Source organism: Marmota marmota, unplaced genomic scaffold (genome assembly GCF_001458135.2).
Source record: "Marmota marmota marmota unplaced genomic scaffold, marMar, whole genome shotgun sequence".
Classification (NCBI taxonomy): domain Eukaryota; kingdom Metazoa; phylum Chordata; class Mammalia; order Rodentia; family Sciuridae; genus Marmota; species Marmota marmota.
This window is the reverse complement of record NW_025999900.1, coordinates 38877906-38880335: the sequence shown is the minus strand read 5'-3', so window position 1 is coordinate 38880335 and position 2430 is coordinate 38877906. Positions and strand designations below refer to the sequence as shown.

General features: G+C 41.0%; 1 protein-coding gene across 11 annotated transcripts in view; it reads right to left on the bottom strand.

Annotated features, from left to right (window-relative positions):
• Sipa1l1 (signal induced proliferation associated 1 like 1) overlaps window positions 1-2406 on the bottom strand; it is a 358428-nt gene extending 356022 nt beyond the window's left edge. For 7 of the 11 annotated variants that reach the window (XM_048798899.1, XM_048798906.1, XM_048798897.1 and 4 more), the window contains exon 1: window positions 2076-2405. The gene's annotated coding sequence lies outside the window, so the exon portion shown is untranslated. Of the gene's footprint in view, window positions 1-2075 lie in introns of all 11 variants that reach the window. The other 4 variants (XM_048798907.1, XM_048798909.1, XM_048798908.1 and 1 more) reach the window with 2 other exon arrangements.
• Window positions 2407-2430: the final 24 nt, after the last annotated feature.

Here is a 2430-nt window from a genome sequence, read left to right as displayed (position 1 = left end):
AAAAAAAAAAAAAAAAAAAAGTCATTTATTGCCAGACCCAGTGGCACAAACCTGTAATCCAAAAGCTGAGACAGTAGGATCACAAGTTCAAGGCCACTCTGGGCAACTTAGTAAGACTTACCTGTCTCACAATAAAAATAAATAAATAAATAAATAAATAAATAAATAAATAAATAAAAATTTAAAGGACTAGGATGTGACTCAATGGTACAGCACTTGCCAAATACACACAAGGCCCCAAGTTCACTCCCTAATACAAAAAAAAAAAAAAAAAAGCGCCATTTATTTTAAAGTTCAAACTGCAACTTGAGACGGAACATACACACATCTTAACTCTGTCAACCAAGATTTCCCAAAGCCTACAAAAATGCTAATCTCAAACAATCTTCAACCTATGACTTCAATAACTTGCTAGGTGTAATTTAAAAGCCGTTAAATCAAACTGAGGAGAATATACCAAAATTACAAATGTAAATTCAAAGCAAAAATGCAGTAAACACAAAAGCCAGAAAACACCAGTGAAAGGATAGAGTCAAAAGAAAAGTTAAATGAATCTCAATATATAATTGCAGGTAGATGCTTTGGAATTACTACCAAGAGTTCAAATCAACCTTGTCATAGAATGAAATCATTACCACTGCCTGACATTTCAAATCTAAAAAGTTCACTGCACTAAAATCATGATTCCAAACACAAGGAGCACTACCAGGAACTGCAGAGAAGCTAACAACAGCAACACCTACTGACTGTCTGCAGCCACTTGCTAAACTTGCTCTTTCCATCAACTTGGAGAAATTTAAAATAATGATAGTCAATTTCAAGAGTTCTGTACTTAAGCAAGCATTAATGAGAAAAGAAAATAAGTCGTCAGTGATATCAAAGCATTCATCCCCCCAAATCTTATCCCGCTCCTAACCATTTATGTGCAAACCATCACCCAAGTCATTTTAAATGCATTCTTAATTGCTAATGTCTTAATATAAATAATTTATTCCATGGGGAAAATGCTATAATAATAATATTCTAGTTAATAACTGGGATGTCATCTCATATTTGAACACATCAGTGACCATAAAACTTCTTTACTTAAACCTTTTAACTGAGACTTCTGCTATTACCACTGTTCTAAATTATCCCATCAGTTTTTTCCATCCTGGTAAAGGTAACATAATTGCAGCTTTCAAAAAAGGAAAAAGGAAAAAATGTAAGTCGTTAAATCAGGATTTTATAGAAAATACTAAACTGGCTTCAGAGAGCAATTCCAATAGGACTTAATCTTGTACTTTTCCAAAAGAATCAAGAGAATCTTTGCCTTGGAAGACATTCCATATTGGGGGTGGGGGGACGGGAGAAAGTTGACACTTAACTCCCACAGAGTACCAGTATAAAAACAATGGCTTTAAGACTCTGAGTCAAGAGTTTCAACATGAAAGGCTTGCTTTATAGAGGAAACGCCAACCCCAGTTCATCCAGATAGACCTGGAACCTGATGAAAGTCGACACCTTCACTCTGAAATTTGCATCGCATCACTGGCTCCACTTTAGAAATACAATTGTTTAGCAGGTAGTATGAATTTCAATGAATGCTGCCTCTAAACTACCCGTCATGAAAAATAAAATCTTTAAGGTAAACGCAGTCTAGGAGCTATCCATTACCAAATGCTTCCCTTCGAAAACGAAGGCCAACAATTGAGTAAAACATCACCTTCCTTGAAAAGTGAACTATTTCCCTTGTGTCTCTCTTTTCCACACAGTGAGTCCCCACGAAACTGCAACCAGCCTACCTAAAAATGCTGTGCTGCGATTTGAAAACCTTGCAAATTTCCTTTGAGGTCGTAAGTTGGAAACAGATAAGGCGGAGGAGGAAAACTTCTTTATGCAGCACCCTCACTCCTCTCCAGCCCTCTCACGGTTTACCTCTTCCAAAGAAAGCAGGTTAGAGCATCCCTGGATTTCACTCCCCCAAGAACCCCAAGAGGAAATTAACAGCCTTGGGCCCCGAGTTGAACCTCTCCCTCTCCCACGATTAACCACTCGGCCTGTCCTCTCCAACACAACCTGAAAAAAGTGCTCACCCAGGTGACCGAAGTGGAGGGATCGCTCATTGGAGACCAGAGGGGCCGGGTAAGCGTAGTTACTCGGCGGGGTCGCAAATCACCCTGCCTCTAGCAAAGGCGCCTGCCGGGCAGTAGTGCAGATGTGGATTCGGAGGTGCGTGCGTGCGCGCTCGCCGGGTGCCGTGGAGCCCAGACTCGTCCCCGCCGGGCTGCGCTATCAGCACGCCACCAAATAGAAAATCAAACTTTAAGTGTCCTCCCAGTGTCCTGTTCCGGGCCCTGGACCCTATCCTCAGCCAGAGACAGCACAGAGGACTGCCAATAGCTTTGCATCCCCTCTCCCTGCTCGGACCTGGGACGTGCGGACGACTTA